Genomic DNA, 21,649 nt, shown 5'->3' with positions numbered 1-21,649 from the left:
CGGAGCGCCTTTACGAGCGGTTAAACGTTTAATTAAATTTCGCCGAATTACAGGTGGCGGTCTGCGAACGATACGCGATGGCCGTTCAACGTCGCTCGTAATTTAATTAAACCGTATTTAATTACCATATTTCGCCGCGTCGCGGCCTGATGCGTAACCGTGTAAAGAACATGGCCGTGTAAAAACTCGTTCATCCGTGAAGGGGAGGAATCGATTTCCAGCCAGCGCGCTGAACTTTATTACGTCGTACGTTGTCGCCGCGAACCAGCTAGTGGAATAATACAATTTTTCCAACCAGCGATAACGCTCTCCCTACATTTTTCCCCATTTTCTTCGCGTTTCCGTCTTTTCTTTGGCGCCACTATCGAGGAAACCGCGCCATTGTGCGTCTTGCGAGAAACGACGTTAATGAAGGCTCGATAAAAACACGATTGTTGTTACCTCGTCAAGGTAAAACGATGTTTGGTCTGCGAGGTTCACGAGAGTAACGAGTTTCATTTTATGGGAACAAAGGTTCGCGGCTTTTTTCAAACGTCGGTTTTATGCTGCAGGGTTTGGGACAACTAATATGGCGGCTGTTGGCCATTCGCGTTGTTTTATGAGGCGTAAAAGTTTTGTGATCTTCCGCAGAGAGGTTTGCAAATGAAGGATGTTAAAGGAAGTGTTCGCGAGTGACAACGAGTTTTCTCGCCGTGGCAGGCTAACCTGCGCTTCACTTACAAGCGGGCCAACGATGAATACATAACCTCAAATGGCGGCCATTACGCTGCTGCCATATCCTCTACCGTATTTCTGTTCGTAGAGGTGTATCTACGTATGCTTTTATATTATACATTTTTGGATATATTTGTATAATGTGATACGTATTTTTGGATTTTATATCTTTTTCCGAACTTCCACAATTTTTATAATTCATAGTTGGTAATTATATCTCGTTTCTATTTATTTTTTGTGCTTCAAACGTCGTTTAAATTTCGTTCTTTCTTCTTTTTCTGATATTTAAGGACTGACAGTGCTCTTTCGTCTAGAGAACAGTAAAAAATTCTTGATTTGAAGGTTAATACGAAAGACAGATATTAGATCATGGATTCGTACCAATGTCGATTGACAAACAGCAGGGAAACAGTGGATAAAAATTGCAATAACGATTTCCAATATTTATTTTACATCCATCCCCTAGCTCCCGATCTTCTATCAACAATAACATTATTTAACAAACAATAATATTTGTCAATAATAAAAATGATTTTTTCTATACATTTAATACGCGTGTATAACTATTATTAATTAGCAAATGGTATAATCTATGTACTTAACACGTATAAAAAGGTATTTAATTAACAATATTAACTAACCAAGAATAATATTTGCCATAAATAAAAGAACTATCTGTACAATATCCTCGATTAACGTGATAAATATTTTGGAAATTGCTCTCGTTATTCGTACGTTCCAAGATTCGTTGACGTATTTATCATACGTCAAAGGAATGATACTTAACACTTATGAAAAGGTATTCAATTATCAATATTAACTAACCAAGAATAATATTTGCCATAAATAAAAGAACTATTTGTACAATATCCTCGATTAACGGAATTACTCTCGTTATTCGTACGTTCCAAGATTCGTTTACGTATTTATTATACATAAAAGGAATAATGCTTGAAACGCGACACAGCTTTCCCGATTTTCCCGAATCGATTTGCTCGAAACAGCTCGCGAGACGAGTGCCATATCCAAGCTGTGCAAACATCGCGACAGCAACGCGACAGCGAATGGAAAGGTAATCGTTCCTCGAGGGTGCTCAGGTGAAAAACGCACCGGCCAATCCCCGAGTAATTGCACGAGAGACTCCATCATCCGGCGAACGCGTTCTTCCGCGGAAGCGCCGCGACGCCGATCGGCCGACCGATTTCCGACCCTGTCACGTTCGTCGTTTGTTGGTTTTTAAAACGGTGTTTGGACTGTGACACCGTCCACGAAACGAATCCTCTGTCCTGATGGAATTTCTCTGCCTATTTCGTCTTTCTGCATTTCATACCGAGGTTGCCATGGGACCAGCATCTACACGGGTATCATAATTCTTGGAAAATCCACGTCCGCGAAGCCTGGCAACGAGGAGATTTTTATTAAATTGGAATAGGGAGATGGAATCTGCAAAGTATCTTGCTTTACAAGGTATAACTCGGAAATTGTAAAACTTCCATCTTTTTGAAATTTTTCGAAGATTTTATGGCACGTGCAAATGCAAATTCTGCTAAATTGACATTTGAATTATTGCAAGAACAATGGCGTTCTAAAAATAGGATAAAATTTAAAAATTAGGATGGACAAACTAACAAGAAGATTGCAAGTCCTTCGAGTCATAGAATTACTTCAAACTTTGCAGGTTTGTAGATTTAGTCATCCAGTTCAAGAAAATATGTCATTATAAGTGCAACTACTCGATAGCTTCCGAGACATTTATGATTAGATTTTTATTATTGCATTAATTACAGATTTGTTTCGAATATTTATTAAATGCCGCTAGGCCACAATGTCACTTGATAACTATCGATAACTATTCGGAAGAAACCTCTAGTAAAGAATAATAAAGTTTTAATCATAAATATCTCAACAACTCTTGAATAGTTGCCTTTATAATGGTACATTTCCTTAAAGCGTATGACTAAATCCACAAACCTGCAAAGTTTCAACTAAATCAATGACCCGAAGGACTTGCACTCTCCTTGTAAGTATAATTCGTTGATTCACCTATAGAAATAAATATAATAGGAATTATCCAGAGGAAAAGATATCAGTGCACCGAGGTAACCTAAATAACGAGGTAAGGCATGTTTACAAGACTGTCAAGGCATACTTGAAAAATTCTTAAAGCTGACTCATTGAAAATCGGCGATTCAAATTGACATAGCACGAAAAATGCACAAAAGTCCCTTCACGGGGTAAGACTCGCGTAATCATTGAGGTGAACATGGTCGAAAACGAGTGACAGAGTAGGTGGCTCGATTAATCTTCCTCGCAAGTTCCATTCGGTAAGCAAAGGTCGACGTTGACTTTTCCGCTTTGTAAAGAGGTTTAGAAATTACGCGGTGACATTAACGTCGAATCGAATTTCGCGCGTCTTCTGCACGAGTGGGCCTGTACCCCGGCTTTCATGGTAAATCCCACGGTGACCGGGTCAGGGATTGCCCCGCCGCCATTTTGGCATTCACCATGGCTCCGCGAGTTCTGTAAATTGATGACATAACCGTACGCGTATTTTACATTATTTTTGTTATACTATTTATTAGTTTGTCTCGAATCTGAACTGAAAACCTAACCTCAAACTTCGAAACTGTAATATATTAACTCAGAAGTTAGATTCACGATTGTTTCGCAGCGTACATTATTCTTTTACACTTTTCTGATATATGATAATTATAATTGAACCTAAACACGAAACCTAACCTCAAACTTAGAAACCATTATACAATAACTCGAAACTGAGGTTACGACTGTCTTAAAACACACGTTCTGCTTCAACAGTCGTCCAACTTGTAATAGTTCCAATTAAACCTAAACACAGGCTTGCAACCTAACCTCAAATTCGCAAATCATAACCTGAAGCCAAGACTTTCATACATCACTACGCAGTTTCCAGCAGAGGGAACTTAATATTATCAACGTTATCTGCACTTTCTGCTTCTCTCTGGTTCCATTTTATTCTCTGTTGTTCCCCGCTGTTGATAGGACGGGTTTATATATCGACTCGAGCGTGGTCGTAACGTAATCCGCCCCCTTAATAGCCGTGGATCGTAAAACTCGAAAATAGTCGACGCTGGCCGACGTTTATTTTCTATTTCGCCGATGTCTGTTTTGCTCATCCGGTCGTGGGGTGTCGTAGGCAAATAACACGCCCTGGGCAAATGAAATGAAACCGGAGAGGGGGCAGGTTTCTCGGGAATAAACGAATTTGTTCGATGACGCGTTGTATCGATCCGACCGTCCATTTCGGCGTCTTCGAGAGAAAGTTGCTAAGTTAGCCAGCGAGTCCTTTTGTTTTCTTCGTCACGCAGAAGAGCGGCAAGAAAGAGAGTTGGTGCGAGAAGTTAGAACCCGATAGATGGCGGAAGAGGTGGAAGATGGCGGGACAATTTGTTGCTATCGTAAGGGAGATTTGTAAATTGGAACGGGGCAGGTTGGACTCGCGAGAGGGAAACTAATCGACTGGGAAGGGGAGGGAAAAATATATGGGACGACGAACGGAACAATGAATAAATCAACGACAGACACGCGATTCCCGAGTGTAATTTGCATGTCGAGAGAGCCCGCGAGACATGCAGTATTTCCAAAATTATAGATGCCTCGCGCTCGAACGCGGATATCAATGGCGAACGCGCAGCGCGGCCATTTGTATGCGGAGGAAGTGTAGCTAACATGCTTGAAGCATCTGTGCCATTTATTTTCCGAAATTTATATTCGTTCTTGGACTCTTTATTGGTGATCTTTGAATTTCTATACAGCGGATATTGAATAATGAATGGTGAAGCTTGGCAATCCTGGAATATCGAGGTCTCTGGGTGTTTGAAGCGTTAGGACCTTGTGCCATTGGATCCCTGGATTTCTGAATCGTTGGATCTGTGGACATTTAAATTCTTGGATCCTCGGATTTTTTGGACCTTCAATCTTTAGACCTTTGAGTCTTTGGACCTTTGGATCTTCCAATCCTTGGGTAATTGGGCTTTTGGATCTCTGTGTCTTTGAATCTTTAGATTTTGGACTCCTTGGATAGTTGGATTTTAAAATCCATGGATCTTTGAATTTTCGAATTCTTGGTTTTTGGACCTTTGAATCTTCGTGCCTTTGAATATGTAGATCTTGGACACCTTGGACCTTTGGATTTTTTAATCTTTGGATCTCTGGATTCTTGGACCTTTGGATCCTTAGGTCTTGGACTCTTCAGATCTTTGGATTTTTAAATCCTTGGATCTCTGGGTTGTTGGACCTTGGTATCTTCGAGTGTTTGGATCTTTAGATATTGGATTCCTTGGATTTTTGGATTTAAAAATCTTCGGATCTCTGGATTCTTAGACCTTTGTATCTTTGTGTCTTTGGATCTTTAGATGTTGGACTCTTTGGATCTCTGGATTTTTAAATCCTCGGATCTTTGGACTTTTGGGTCTCCATATTTTTGGATCTTCAAATCTTGGACTTCTTGGACCGTCTCTTCTTCTAATCTTTTCACCCTTTTACTTTGTCTTCCCATCATGATCCGTTCTTCATTATCCTTCTATCTTCACATGTGTACATCTTTGGACTTCTGAACGCTAAATTCCACTCCCCAAACTCCAACCATACAATCGAATCATACGCAAACTAACTTCGTCGCGGGGTTTTCCACCGTCGACGTTGTATTTCAACAAAGCTGACAGTTTTTTTTCACAAAGACCAAAATTTCAATGGTATTTTTCCTCTGTCCTCTCACAACTCGCTTTTTTCATTCTTGTTGCGCGTCCAGGACACCTATCATTCCCTTTGCCCTGAAATAAATGTTTTTACATGGTCAGGGCAAAAAGAGCACGTGGAAGAAGTACGGCCATTTACTCGGAATTCGCAGAAATATTTTTTCTACCTCGCTCGCCCCGATTTCTCCCATTGTGCTACCAGCTCCGCGCGTTAATCTTCTTCGCCAACCTGTCGATCGAAATATCATTACCCCGCCTCTCCCCTCTCCTTACGGTCCCCCCGTTCGAACGTATATCTATTAAAAATCATTCCCTTTTCGCGCAGATAAAAAGCGTTGCGTTTGACAGGAAGCAAACGATCGCGTCGATCAAACGCCAGCCGTTTAACCAGCAAAGAAAACCACCGCGAGCGTTCCTCCATCGCTGCGAGCTCTCGTCTCGTGGACCCATCGTTGACACGGGAAATGAAATGGCAGATTTTCACGGGCGACTGTCGGCGAAAAAGAGAAGAGGAGGGAGCAGGGGGAAAAGGAAAAGGAAAAGTTTCTTATCGAGTTTCCAGACGAAGCTCGTTTTCAATGAACGACGTTTCACGTTCGGCTTCGTTTCAAAGGCTAGACAGAGGGCGCGCGTTATAACCGCGTCACGCACAGCGTGTCCCGGCGTTATAAGACCGGCCTCGAAGCGCGAATGTCGAATTGAAACGTTTCGTACCTTGTCGTCAAAGGAAAATTCAAGCACGCGTGCCGTGCTTCTTTTCCCTTCCTTTTTTCCGGGAAGAATTTTGTCGGGAACGTTTCATAATTCGTTTGCGAGAAAAAGTAACTAGAATTAATCGCCCGGTTGCCGCGGAGGGGCCGCGAGAGGGCGCTTTTTGTCCCGCGGACCACGCGAATGCAAATTTCATGGCGTTAAAGCGTTTTAAATTTAAATGAAATTTTAAATTTCAAATTTTTTGCATTCCGAATGAAAATCAAAATTCTCGCGGTTCGCGAGTCACGTATTTCGTAATCGAAGTTTCGGGTACTCGCTCCCCTTTTATCCCGTCTTCCATCGATTTTCACTGGCAGGAAATACGATAAAGTTTCGCGCCTGGGTAGCTTGTTTGTCGTTAATCGTTATTAATCATTATTACCTCGCTAATCGTCTTCCCGATGGAGTCTGACAATGGAAGGCAGCTTAGGAACACCGGCAAGGGATCGGTAATCGTAATGGAGCCTCAGTATGCTTCGTGATTTAGAATTTTCATCTTCCGGGATTTTTATCCGAATTAGTCAAACGTTATTAATGCGGAAATTACTATAAATTGACTATAGACTGGCACGTATTAATATTCGTAATAACTGTCGTTCCATAGTAAAAGCATAACTACATTTTGGGATCTGGGGTCTTGGTCTTCTGAGATTTTATTTAAATTACTGAAATAATTAATAGATAAATAATAAAATTATATTAATTTGGAAATTAGTATCAGCATAAAATTACCAGAAAATTATAAAATAATTAATTTACATTGATATAAAAATTACTAGAAAATTCCTAAGTAATTAAATGTAATTAATGTGAAATTTACTAGAAAATTACTAAGTAATTAAATATAATTATTACGAAAAATACTGTACCCATAAAATTTCTAAAAAATTACTATGTAATTAAATATAATTTATATGAAAATTACTGTACCTATAAAATTTTTAGAAAATTAGTAGATAAGAAAATAAAATTAATATTAAAAATTACTAAAAAGTTCCTAAGTAATTAAATATAATTAAGGTGAAATTTACTAGAAAATTACTAAATAAGAAAGTAAAATTAATATTGAAAATTATTGTAACCATAAAATTACTAAAAGGTTACTAAATAAGAAAATAAAGTTAATACTGAAAATTAGTGTAACCATGAAATTGCTAAAAAAAATTACTAAACGATGAAATATAATTATTGTAAAAATTACTATGAATCAACTATGGATTACCGCGCATTGGCATTCATTATAGGTCTCCCTTCGTACCAAAAGGAGGATTGAAATTTACCATAAATCGAAGGTCCTCCCATTCGATTCGACTGAAACGCAATTGCATCCATGGTCGAATCGTTCGATATTCGAACATCACCGATCTTATTATTATCGAAACGGCGGCCACGATTCTCCTGAAAGCGTCCGATCGATATCACCCTTTGAAAGTTTAATGCGGAGAAATGAAAAAGGGAGGATCGAGGCAGGCTGGAGATCAAACCGAACCGAGGAGAGACCCGTGGATTAAATTCCTTTCAATCTACCCCGAGCAGCCTACGTCGCGCTGTTCGATTTCAACCGTGTCGCCGGCAGCTACTTTATTTTACTACATTTTTCCCCGCTTTGAAATCTTCCTGCACCACTCGCCATTCTTCTGAATACCGGTTTCCGGTCCTCCGACGTCCCACGAGGCTTGTACGCCTTACCTTGCCGGCCTCCGTCACGAGATCGTCCGCTCGAGAAAGGAACAAGAGAGTGGATTAATTAAATATCCCGCGACGAACTCATGGTCTTTCAAACTGCTAATTGAAGCTCCATCTTCGTTCCCAGTTGTGTTTTCATCCTCGTATTTTATTTTTCCCCCGCGTTCATTGTATCGGGTAGTTGAATATGCATGAGAGCTTTGTTTGACATTTGAATTTCGCGCGCTAATGCCGCTTGTTTATTTTACCCTCTCGACGAGTGCTGTTTCATTGCTAATTGTCACGAATAGTTAGAATACTGTCCTGATTGCTTTATATGGATTGAAAGTTAATAAAACTGATGGCATCGCAAACGTTCAATCAATATTTGCAGAAGTTGTGCGATCGAATAAAAAGAATATAGTCCGGGATTCCCCTTTCCAACTTGCGATTTCTTTTAAACGGTTTATTGGCTGTTTATTTCCTTATGTCCCGTAAAATTGGTTTTATGTGCTTTTTGTCTTGATTATATTGATTATTGATTGTATCAAGTGGGTGAAAACGCGCGAAACGTTTATTTAAGTTTGAATTTGCCGCGCTAATGGCGCGCGTTGAATTTCAATGAACGATCGTGTCCAGTAGCGAGAATAACAGTCCGGTTGGTTTATTTGAGTTGAAATTTGAAAAAGTAACCGTGTTAGAAACGTCGGTTCAGTGTTTGGAGAAGATTGTGCAAACGAATGGCCGGAACTGGCGTGGAATCGATAAGAAAGCAGCCAGCGTTGGCGAACAAATGGAAACCAATCCTGTTACGCGATAACGCCAGACCTCAGGTGTTGAAAATTGGCATGGAAGAACATGAAGGATCGGAATACGAAATTTTGTCACGTTCTCGATATTCCGTGGATCGTGCATCACCACGAATTTTCATCCCTGGGAACACCTAGTAAATCCAGTCTTCGAAGAATCCTTGAATTGTAGAACAGGCGTTCTTATAATTCTGGAATAATAACGTTGATTCTGAATATTTTAAGGGGAACTGAAAACAATTAAATGTGTGATAACGAAAATGTCTTCTGGAGCAATACTTTATCTATTTAAAGATAATATCGTGGGACACTGAAACTTATAGAGGGCAATTAGACTGATGGGACTTCTCAAACTCATGGCACCTCTAGGCTTGGAGAGTCATAGGTTTATGGAGTCCTAAATTCGTGGAGTCCTAGGTTCGTGGGGTCCTTAAGTTTATGGGATCCCTAACATCATGGAGTCCTAGATTAGTGGAGTCCTAGATTCGTGAGGTCTCTAAGATTATGGAGTCCTATATTATTGAAGTCTTAGGTTCGGGGGGTCTATAAGTTCATGGAATCCCTAAGATTATAGAGTCCTAAATTCGTGAAGTCCTAGGTTCATGGGATTCCTAAGGTTATGGAGTCCTAGATTAGTATAATCCTAGATTCGTGGAATCCCTGGGTTCATGGGATCCCTAAGATTATAGAGTCCTAGATTAGTGGAGTCCTAGGTTCGTGGGGTCTATAAGTTCATGGGGTCCCTAAGATTATAGAGTCCTAAATTCGTGAAGTCCTAGGTTCATGGGATTTCTAAGGTTATGGAGTCCTAGATTAGTATAATCCTAGGTTCGTGGAATCCCTGGGTTCATGGGATCCCTAAGATTATAGAGTCCTAGATTAGTGGAGTCCTAGATTCGTGAGGTCTCTAAGATTATGGAGTCCTATATTATTAAAGTCTTAGGTTCGTGAGGTCTATAAGTTCATGGGATCCCTAAGATTATAGAGTCCTAAATTCGTGAAGTCCTAGGTTCATGGGATTCCTAAGGCTATGGAGTCCTAGATTAGTATAATCCTAGGTTCGTGGAATCCCTGGGTTCATGGGATCCCTAAGATTATAGAGTCCTAGATTAGTGGAGTCCTAGATTCGTGGAGTCCCTAGGTTCATAGTAACTCTAAGTCTCTGGAGTTCTAGAGTAATGGAGTGCTAGGTTCGTGGGGTCCCTAAGTTCATAAGGACTCTAAGATCGTGGGATCTCTAGATTCGTAAAGTCCTAAATTTGTGGAATCCTAGATTCCTGGAGAAACTCTAACTTCGCAGCCTCCCTAGATTTATATTGTTCTAGATTCGTGTGATCTATAAGTCCATAGGGTCCTAGATTCGTGGAGTCCTAGATCTGTGGGGTTTCTGGGTTACTGAGACACGCAGAGTCTCGTAGCTCGTAGCTCCTGTAAGCTCAGTGTTCCCATGGGACAACGATACGAAGTCTCTACCTTTACATTTCGTCGACTACTCACGCAACAGTTGCATGACCCAAATTGTAGCGGTTCACAACCATTTACCAATTCATACATTTACTACTTTCGTCTTCTTATTATCCTCCTTAAACATCTCTAACAACTCTTGTCACTTCTTATACCTCAATACCAACATCCAATCTCACAACCAATTCTCAACCCCAATCTAACACTCGAAATATCCAAGTCAGAGCATATTCACCCCTAAAAATGGTATTCCGAGGACCTTGCCATAGAGTGTACAACAAGAAAGAAAGGAAAACTCTTCGTCAGCTTGGTTCACAACCATTTATCAATTCATACATTTACTACTTTCGTCTTCTTATTATCCTCCTTATACATCTCTAACAACTCTTGTCACTTCTTATACCTCAATACCAACATCCAATCTCACAACCAATTCTCAACCCCAATCTAACACTCGAAATATCCAAGTCAGAGCATATTAACCCCTAAAAATGGTATTCCCAGGACCTTGCCATAGAGTGTACAAGAAGAAAGAAAGGAAAACTCTTCGTCAGCTTGGTTCACAACCATTTATCAATTCATACATTTACTACTTTCGTCTTCTTATTATCCTCCTTATACATCTCTAACAACTCTTGTCACTTCTTATACCTCAATACAAACATCCAATCTCACAACCAATTCTCAACCCCAATCTAACACTCGAAATATCCAAGTCAGAGCATATTAACCCCTAAAAATGGTATTCCGAGGACGTTGCCATAGAGTGTACAACAAGAAAGAAAGGAAAACTCTTCGTCAGCTTGGTATCTCGCTTCGCGGCAAACTTCTCGTCACCTCCTTCGTAACCCCAAGCAAAGTCTGGTCGTTGCCAAAGTCGTGGCACTGCGGAGAACCTGTTCCTACATTCAGATCACTCGCCACGTGTTTCGCGTTTTAAAGAGGGCGCTCCGAAGGATGCCGGAAGTGAAAGAAATTCAGCGTGGACACGCGTCGAGCCTCGTGCGCGATTTCTCCCTCGAGATATCGATGTCTTCCTTCGAAAACACGCCGCCAAACAGCTTTCCACCCCCTCTTCGACCCGGAAACTCTTCGCGGGGGGTGGTGAAACGAGTCGAGACGTTGCGAGTAAATTCGCGACACGAAAAGAGAGTCGAGGACGGAAAAGGCGCTTGGAAGTTGCACAATTTAGGTTCGAGATTTCAATCGGGTCTCGACGAAATTGAAATCTTGTTCGGGCGTTTGAGCTGTGAGAAATTCGTGGAAAGACGCGAGAGTCGTGGACGAGATGGGGAAACCTGGAACGTCCGTTCTGCTCGAACGCTTTGGTTGCTAGATGCAAATGCTTCGGTGACATATTTTTTAATTGCGGAAGTTAACGAGTCCGGTGACGTCGGGCCTGGCAACGGTAAATTACAGGAAGTTTCTTGGAGCAGCGCGGGCTGCTTCCAACCCTCGTTTCCTCGGACAAACTCTCGGGGCTCTGTTGGTTCGCGTAAAAATGTTTGCAACGCAAATCGGTCCTCCGTGTCCTTTGTGTGCTGGTCTCCTGATGTAGATTTATGGAGTCCGAAAGGTGGGGAATGAATGTAAAATGATGCGATGTATAGTACTCTTCGATTAAGTACTTCAGTACTTTTCTATGGTTAATAATTATCTCGTGGATTGTGGTACATTAAGTGATAAGAGTTTAAAGGAATAATTAGGGATTTTAGTGGATAATTAATATGGAGGATCAAAATATGGAGGGCAGTGAAACAAGTGTTAATATGTAAGTACTTTAATTTATATTTGAATATTGCAGTTTCCCAATTTTTATTTAATCTTCGAGTATGGGAGATATTGATATTTTGATTCTTTAATGTACTGTTGTTTCAATTGTTGAAAATTTAATAAGTAGGTTGTTAAATATATATACTTACTTTGGTATCTCACTAACACACTATGCTAATTCTAATACTAATCAGTATTTAGAGTTTAAGATATCTGAATATGTTAGTGTTGCCACTAGTGGTTGAAAGGATATCTGAAGATAAAATAATTAAATATTCCAATTTTTTCGTACCTTTAAAATATTCTAAATACCTCAAATATCTCTGTAACTGAATACTTAATCAGACAAATATCTTAGTACTCCAGCATCTTGATTACTCTTATCTACCTTTGGAACCAATACCCCGAATACCTTGGTAACCAAAATACTTCAAATACCTCTGCAACCTAGTACCCAAATACTTCAAAATATCTTATAAATCCAAATACTCAAATACTTTATCATTCCAAATATCCCAATACTGTAGTTTCTCCAATACTTCTGAATATTTTCAAAATCCAAATATCCCAATACCTTAAATACTCCAGGTACCTTAAATACTTCTCAACGTAGAATTCAAACATCCTAATAAACCAATACCTCGATAACTCAATCATCCATAGCACTCAAAACAGTCTCCACGCCCAAATACCCCAATATTTCAGCACCGTATCATTTGAAGTGCCCGAAATACCCCAGAAACCTGCTCCCTAAAACACATCCACTTCGGACATCCTAATTACCCCAATACCACGACGTTCCCAAGGCGTCTGCCTTCTGCATTCCGTGAATTTACCACCACAGATTATTCTACCCGATTATTCTTCCATTAACTTAATTACACCGTTACTCGCCAACATACGTAATTGCACTCGGCGTTAATTATATTACCATTCGGTTAATTCCAGAAGCTGCATCGACCAATAAGTGAGTGCACGCGCGTAAATACACACACACGACCGTAGCTAGCAATAAAATGCACGCGAAACGTAATAAAAACCTTCGGCTTCCCGTAAAACAGTTTCCCTCGTGAATTTTTCATCCGATAGGCTACGGCCGTTCCTCAACGTGACCTCGCTTAAATTTCGCGCCGGGATTCCCCGCTTAAGTATTCATTTAATTACGACATTAATTACGCTTCCGTGCAGGTGAACCCTAGCCACAGTGTGCCCTTGATAGTGCGTGGGCGTGTTTTAATAATCGCTCAACGAAACGTCAGCCGATTCGCGAGTTTCGCTCCAACCTCGTAAAAGGATTCGGAGAATCTTTCCCCGTGAACGGAAAAATAACCTTCTCTCATCTCCAACAGGAAATGACGGCTTAATTTCCGCCAGTGGAAGCTGGCTCTCTAGGGACCCGACAGTCGGATGTAGAGGAGCCCAGAAAAATTATGTGCCGTGATCATTATGGCGTGATAATATACGCGTAAATCGGCGAAGATCGGTCGAGAATTATAGCCGAATTTCTTTTTATTCCGTCCGCAATATCGAATTTCAACTTATGCGTAAGTTTCTCCGTTCCGCTCGATACATGTGTCGAGTGCAGTTCTTGACGCCGGAAAAGTATTGACCGCGCGGTAACAATCGATCACGCAATAAAATTCCTCGAAATGGGTCAAATTATTGTCACTGATTTTTTGAGGTGACGATTCGTTCGTGATCTACGATCCCTTTAGAGCGTTTTCTCATTGTGGTGATTCAAATAGAAATTTGAAAATCATTTTACGATTCCTATTTTTAGGTTATCCTCGCCGATGCGAAAATGTAGAACATGGCTGACAATGAGATATATTAATTTTCTTTTCGTAATAATTTCGCGGAAAATGGATAGAAGCAGCTTTTAATTCAGATTAGTATATTATAATTCTTTTAATTAATGTTATCGTAATATTATTAAAATTTCTTTTATTATATCAGTCTCGAGATATTCATGTTTGGCCTGAAACGTCGATAACGAGCCAGACTCGTGATATTCATGTTTGGCCTGAAATGTCGGTCACGAGTCAGACTCGTGGTATCCACGTTAGGCATGAAATTAAACAACGAGCCTGACTCGTGATATTCAAGTTCGGCCTAAAATTTTCATCACGAAAAGTATTATTCGTAAAGTATTATTAAATTTTTATTCGTAAAAATAGTGCAAGAGGTTACATAAATGTATATACCATTAACAGCTCGTCTCTATACCTATCATAATAAAAAAGAGTCTTACGTCATGCATGCAAATATCGTGACATCTAGTGTCATTTGAAATCAAAATATTCTCGAAATCCATTATATGCAACCATTTTGTGGTTAATAACGTCAGCTACGTCACTGTCGTCAAGTGCAACAGACTGCACCTTATTAAAAGGTTTGCCACCGAAAAAAAGGGAGAAAATGGAGGGGAAAAGGTAGAAAAAAAATTCTCTGACCCGTCCAACCGAGGCCGCGCTTTAATAAATAATCCGCTTCCCTTTTTTCGCGTCGTCCTCGAGCGAAATCTTCTCCTCGTTCACTTTTCCCTTTTCTTCTTTTTTCTTTCATCTCCTCTCGTTTTTTTCTCTCTCCTTTAACCGTGACATGAAAGACCCGCGACCTCGGTGCATCAACGCGAAATATTCGAGCGAACGATTAATGCCGATCCCTCTCGAAACACCTCTCACGCTTCGCGTCAATTATTCCGTACCCCTGGCCTCGCTAATAATAACGCTTCAGCTCGAATGGAAAATTCGACAGCGTTGACAGACGCGGCCCCTCAGCCGGGCTCCGCGATCATAAAAATAGTAACGAGTGCAATTGTGCCGGTAAATACGTCGTAATTACCAAAATACCCATATTTCCGCAATATTTCGCGACTGTTGACATCGGAATTACGAGCTGCAATTAGCACGCCAATTGGTCATTAACGTTAGAACTACCGATCTTTAATTGCTACCTAAACGTAGCGTCGTAAGTGATAGTAATTTTAATTAACGACAAAGATAAGCAAGTACAGTAATTACAGTTTTGTCGCGATATTGGCGAATAGTAATTTCTTTAAAAGTAGGTCTACGTTTTTAGTAATTGCAAGGAGGAAAATTCCGAGACCTGTTCTTCTGACTGGATTAGTACTTTTTGTGTTAAATATTGGTATTTGTGACACAAGCTTTGATCAAAGAATGGTAATTTTGTGATTAATAAGAGAAAGGTTTACTGCTTATTTTATTTATTGGTATTGGTTAATAGGTTAGGAACACTGCTTTGTATTGGAAGAGAGCAGTGCCATCTACCCTGAAAATTTGCGCCATCTATGCGACAAAGTGCTGCTAACGGAAAAAAAAAGACAGCGTGATAAGCTAATAGTTCAGGGTTATTAAACATAGAGCGCTACAGAAAGAACAACGTGTTTTTATTATTTAGCGATATTTACAATTTTTAATTAAAAATAAATAAAAACAGTTTTCTATCAAAATTATTTCTTGCATGAATTTTAGGACACCCTATATATCGTATTCAACTACTCGTTATATGCCGATGTTTCTAATATCGATTAAACCAACTATTTCACTAAAAATTAATTCTCGCGTTAAAACCCATGCCCACGTGACCAGAGCCAGTGAATAAATGATTTCCCGGTTCGAACTTGGTATACCTCTATCTGCCACAAAACGAATCGACGATTCTCCGCGGACGTTCGGGGAGCCCTGTCAAAGCGAGAAAAGGGAAATAATCGTAAAAAAGAATAAAATTTTCGACTGAGCGAGGAAAGGAACGCCGGATCCCCTGGCCGGGATCCAGGACTCTAAAGGGACTGTGAGCGGAGCAATCGTCCCGGGGAATACCGTCGAAATGGGAATAACCATTTGGTCGGTGGATGAACACGAACCGTTCCGTTTCCAAAGACGGTCCGGGACCGTCGTCACGACTTACTTATTATAATTCCAGAGCAGGTACCGCCTTCCGTCTATTCTCGCGGGTCGCTTTGAGACCTCGTTCCCTCGTTCCGCCGCGGCTCAAAGGGTGGCGCCCGCGGCGATGCGATGGCGGAAAAGAACGCGGCGAGCGAGATTCTCCGGGCCAAACGAACCGTGTTTCGTCCCGTTTCCATCGTCCCGACCTTCCGACGACCTTTCCGCCGATTTCGCCCACGGCTACTCGTCGTTTTCACGAGCAATTATCGATGCTGTTAGTGCTAGGGGAGTAACGGGATTCGGTAGGAGAGAAGGTACAGTATAGGGAGAAGAGGTTATGTTATTGGCGGTGTAATATGGTGGAGGGTAAGATGGATCCCAAAATGCTTACGTTACGAGGAGAAATGAGAAGAAGTAGCCTAGTGTTTTGAGGTTATGTGATTTGGGAACCGTATTTGGACTTACAGAGGTATGATTTGAAGAGTATTGTGATTTCTATGATGATGCGAGCAGTTTCCAATTTTTGGAAAGCAACTTTACATTTTTACAACTCTTTTACTATATACATACGACCTTAACAGTAGTACAGAAGCAACAAATAAGTGTTATTTTTGCCACGTTGGAAGACATAATGGTAATATAGAACACGCTTCTGTTCCCAGAGAATTTTTTCAAAATTAGTAAACCAATTACTAATTATTTATTATTATTTCTAATTAATTATTACTAATATTTATTATTTCTCTTTTATATTTAAAAATCATTACTTATTACTCGTTACTTTAAAAATAATTAATAAAGGAAATAAATTGAAATTATCACAGCTATTGGAAGAAATAAACGATATTTAATTTGCAATTTAAAAACAATTATTGAAGGAATCGAATTAAAATTATTCAAATTATTAGTAATTACAGAAAATCCCCAATCGCATCAGATACCAAAAAGCAGTATTAAAAATCACAAACTTTTGCCAAAAAACAATTTACACGATTTAATAATGAAACCAAGTATCAATTTCGTCAATTTTCATTTAAATACACAAAATCCAATGTTCCATTATCCAAAAATTCCATTGTCCAAAAGTTCCATTATCCTTTTCGACGTTCCCACCCTATTAGCCCAAATCTCTACCGTCCCTGACTTCGAACCAGTTGGTACAAAGTGTCAAACCCTGCACATAGGGTTAACTCTTTGACTACCAGGCCGAAATCACATGTTTCCCTCAGCACGCCACGTGAGTGCACCGCTAGATGCAATATTTGTTCTAATATATTTTTAATGTTCTAATGAAAATTTTTAATTGCTCAGTGGCGCACTATTTATTTCAAAGTATTTCCTAATTAGTAGTTATATTCAAAATTCACTAACTGTCAATTTTCATTCAATGTAGTTCAATGTAGTTTAAGTAGTTCAAGCGCTTCAGTCACCAACGAGTCAAAAGTGTTAACCCTTTTTACTCGAATGGTGAATCTCAGTCACCGTCTGTTTGAACCCTTCATGCCTTAAAATTTGCTCCTATACACGATCTACTTATTCTTTTTTACAAACATCATTCACTTTTGCATGAATGTATATTAAAATCTATGTCAATCATTACCACACCTATCAGACCCACTTTCCAACCCTGTCACGTACATCAAAGTATTCAGCATCACTGACCACCAACGTGGAAACCAAAATTCGCCAAAAATCGACTCGGAAGAGGTTGTTCCCGCGTACGTCTCGCGAACAACGAAATTTGAAAATCCATCAAAAAAGAGAAAAAAAAATAGAATGAAAGACACGAAATAACAGTAGTCCTTTCTCATTCTGGTTTGGTCGATGGTTCCGTCGCGTGGCGCGAAACGCAGAGCAGGGTCGTGCATTGTTGGAGCGAAATCGTGGCGAAAATAAATATTTGCGAAAACAATGGAGCATCGAGTAGAGGCACGAAAGGGACAGGCGAGCCATCGAATGCTCGAAAATTCCATCAAAAATCCGGTCGCCTCGTCCCATCCAATCGTTCCACCGCCCGCCATTTCTGTCTTTTTCGAGCCCTCTGCATTTTTTCCCCATTCGCGTCTCGTAAACGTTCGATTCGGCTCGAAAAGCGCCGATCACGTACATCAAAGCAGCTGTTTTACCCACGACCCCTGTTCGGCCAGCGACTTCCTGTTGCTCGAGGAGCAGCGGGGGCTAGTTTCCGTTCAGTTGGCCAGATTGGGTTAAAGGACACGATGTGCGAGTGTTCTAAACTTCCCCTTTGACATTAAAACTTACGATAGAGATGTAATTTTAGATGTAGTTTCAATCGCGACTAATTGGTGGGTTCTAGGAACTTTTGTTTTTATTGTCGGTGAAATTGTTTAGTTACTTCTGGGGAAATTAATAGGGACTTTTGTTTAGATAGAAATGTGATTATGTATGTACATATATTCAGTTATTTCTATAAATAATATAAATAATGTAAATATAGATGAATATTTATAATAATATTTGTTAAACGAAAATAAATATTATGATTATTATTATTATTGCGAATATTAGATTTAGATTTATTACAGGTTGTTGGTCCTAGTATAAAGAATTTTTAACAATTTTTAAACTTGAGAGATTTTGAGTCGAAGGTCCATATACCAAATTAAGCTAGTAATTGTGAAATTAACGAAAAAGAATAATTAGTATGGTTATCTTCTAATCTGTTCATCTACCCAAGATATTAGTAGCTTCATTTGACTCTACAGAGTGCAAGGATTTCTGTGTCTGACCGTTTTCCTTCCAATTTATGCCATTGTCAGTCCTACAGTTCATAATTTGTCCATTTGTTAGCCGAAACAATAGCGTATCACAAGATCAGTTACTTTGAATATGTATGAGACAGTCTCAAGCATCAGCTAGTCACAGCGCCAACAGCTGAGTTTTCAGCGTGTGTCCCGAGCTCTATTCACGAACAAACTCCGACAGAATCCGGATTCTGGGTGCCCAACTCTCGGAAAGCTGTCGCATTTCCAAGAACCACGGAGCTGAGAAAAGCCCAGTGCCATGGTCCGCGGTACTCGCAGCTCGTCCACGAAGCCGTGAGTCCTCCTGTCGTCTTTGACCCCTGACTTTTCCGCGACACGCACCGGGGAAGCTCGATCCCGGCAATAAAACCGAAAACAAAAAGAGCGATCGGCGATAGAAGGCGAGCCTGGGCCGCCTGGCGGCGGAAGCATGAACCTAGGTGGTGGCGCTAGTGAATATCGGTTTTAAAGCAGGCCGTCTTCGTGTGTGCAGCTCGGCATATTAATTGGCAGCGCAATTTACACGGTGGAGCAGCCTTTCAAGCCGGGTACCGGTGCCACGAGCTACGGACAAAGCGGGTCTCGACGTCCAGCAAAGTTAATTAGCTGTTCGAGGCCCGCCGACTAGGAATAACGACGTTAACGATGCTTATCGGGTTGTCCCGTGACCGGGATCGGTTCATAGAAACGCAACACGTTCCCACGGTTATACACTACCGCCATCTAGTCGATCACGACTGAGAACTTTGCTTAAGTATCCTTTTTCTCGTGAGTTAAGCTTCTTTGTTGAGTTGCCTTTAGAACTTTTGCAAGAATTGAGGTTAGGTTGACCTCTATCTCATGATGATCTATCTCTGACGATTTATCTTGATTCTTGTTGAAATAACAAATGCTGTTCTTTGAACAGTGTGAGCATTCCGTGTGAGTATTGTGTTTCTGAAAGAATTTGAGGTTAAGAAGTTGAAACATGGTTCCTTCGAACGAGATTGACTGTTTGTGGGAATTGGGTTTGCTCGTTGTTGCGTAACCAGCAACGTTTTGTACTAATCAGACCGTCTGATTGTGTTAGGTACGTTTTGTTAATCCCCTGTTTTGATTTCTCGAATCTAGTTGTAACTTTCCCTCAGGGGGATTATGGAGAATGGTTTCTATCAGTTCAGGGAAACTTTGTTCAGTTGTAGGAGAAAATGGGCGGATTTGGCAGGCTTGTGTCGGGAATAGTTAGAAAGGTGGATGCACAATGGTAGAGTCAATTGAATTCTAAGACCGTCTGTTTTGCTAGGTTCAGTTCATCTAGTTAGGTTGTTTTCCTTGCTCAGGTACATTGCGTCCACGAAGTTCATTTTAGATGGATGAGCCGAACCCTAATCCAAACCTCACCCAAGTTCCTCATAACATTCATCGAGCAACGTTGATAATTTGAGCCCAAAACTCGTGCACACTGTGCATTTCAGTCGAAACAGTTTCCCTTAGTCCGTGATTCGTCAAAAAATACGGTTCTCCCCGATATCATCCACGAATGCATAGCCTGACCCAGCAGATAATCCTAACAGTTTGACCCCAAAACTCACCGAGTCTGCTAACCGAAATCGGACCAATCTTCCTCAGTCTCCGACTCCTGAAGGGCGGCCACAAATTCGACTACCATCAGAGGAATACTCCCAACCCAAAGATGCATGTCATCCAGCCACGAGACTCAGGTCTCATCCAGACTCCTTCATCCTGAAAGAATGAACAACACCAAGCCTTTCTCTCCAGTCGATATCGAATAACCTGCATACCCTTCTCGTTCCTCATTTCCACACACATTTAAACCACTACCATTTTACACCAGTCATTCCCACGATGATACACCTGGCTCCCCAAATTGCCAAGAAACCACCCAGCCAAGTCTCTTCGCTTGGCCAACTTGTTGCCTCGGTTGCTCTTCATTCATACCCTGAAAAACGGCTACGGTGCAAAACATGCGCAACGTCGGAACGTCTTGGTGCCGTTTTTCTGCCCATCAATCCCCACGTCGACGAAGAGGGCGCTCGAGAGAGCTCGAGGTACCAGCGTAAATAAGGGACCGGTAATAACGACGAAGCCAACTTCTTATCCCATCTGGAGGACTGCTTCTTCGCGTCTTCTGCGAGGCGTGAGGAGACGATTTTTCCAGAGATGCAAAAGGCAAACGTGGAAGCGGAAAAGCAGCGGGACGAAGGGTCAGACGGTTGGCCAGGCCAACGTCGAGGAGAAGCTGGATGCTGAGACAGGCAGCGCTCGAGACGTGGATAGCGAGGTGGAAGATCCTCGTCGGCGGTGAGACGACGCGGAGGGTTTCAGGCAAGGGCTTTCAAGACGTCATGAACGGTATATCTTGGTTCGTTTCTCTCCTCGAGAGCGAGAGGAGCTCAACTTCTGGTACCCTGTCCTTTCGATTTTATTTAAATCTGGAGGTAGTTTAGGTGAGTCGATTTATTGGCCTTGGCTGGTGGAACGGATCTGGTATTGAATGGAATAGTGTGTTGCATGGGATGACGTATAGGGGAATTCAGGAGACAAGAAAATAGATCAATGAGAGACGAAAATGGTAACTTAGACAAAGATAGGTATATATGATAGTATGTCTTATCATAATGATGTGTTGGTATTTTCTTAGGGTGTTAACAAATATATTAATGAGTTATTAAAAACTACGAGTGATTGGTTGAATAACTAGTGGTGAACAAATGACAAAGAAATTTTATAAATTTCGTGGAAGAGGTATTGAAAAATTGAGTATATATATAACGCTCAAAAATTCACGCAAGATTTGAAATTTGCGCCATTTTTGTAGTAAACTGTTGCCAACGAAAAAGGAAAGATAGCCTGATAGCTGCCACTTCAAGATTATCAAAAAATGGAGAGCTACACGCATCTTCATTGTTAAGCAATATTTACAATTTTTAATTAAAAACTTGTTTTCTACCAAAATTATTTCTTGCGTGAATTTTGTGACACCCAGTACATAATATTAATATTGATAAAAGTGTAATATTAATATTACTAGGAATATAGTATTAATATTAATTTTGTAG

The sequence above is a fragment of the Eufriesea mexicana genome, unplaced genomic scaffold, assembly GCF_001483705.2.
Source record: "Eufriesea mexicana isolate 0111107269 unplaced genomic scaffold, ASM148370v2 scaffold1653, whole genome shotgun sequence".
Classification (NCBI taxonomy): domain Eukaryota; kingdom Metazoa; phylum Arthropoda; class Insecta; order Hymenoptera; family Apidae; genus Eufriesea; species Eufriesea mexicana.
Note: the sequence above shows the minus strand (reverse complement) of the source record.